Below are 446 nucleotides of genomic sequence, written 5' to 3'. Positions count from 1 at the left end.
GTCGAGATATTGGAAGAAATTATTGATGATTTATCTTGAACAAATTTTATGCGTGTTAGAGCGATGGAGGTGCTCGTTCTAGAAATATCGTTGCGTTCAACCTTGCTATGCTAGATTAGCAGGGCGGAGGCTTATTAACGAGCCTAATTATGTTGTTGCTTGAGTTTTGAAGGCTAAGTATTATCCTAATTGCCCATTTAGGTGAAAAAGGAGTATTATTTTGCTAGAAAATTCCCCAGAGCTTCATACAAGCGGTTGGCTTCTCTCTTGGTTGCCGATTGTCTCTTGCTTATGGCTATGCGCAAGTATCGTATGAGGAGGTGATGATTGGCAGTGGATGGAGAATTGGATGGCTGGATGCTTCTTGAATCGAAGGTGGAGAAAGCAGCGGATGCTTCTCGAAAGTTCTGTTGTTTTTGGGCTTTACTGTTGTTGGGCTCACTTTC

The sequence above is a fragment of the Pyrus communis genome, chromosome 1, assembly GCF_963583255.1.
Source record: "Pyrus communis chromosome 1, drPyrComm1.1, whole genome shotgun sequence".
Taxonomy (NCBI): Eukaryota; Viridiplantae; Streptophyta; class Magnoliopsida; order Rosales; family Rosaceae; genus Pyrus; species Pyrus communis.
This window is presented reverse-complemented; position numbering follows the sequence as displayed.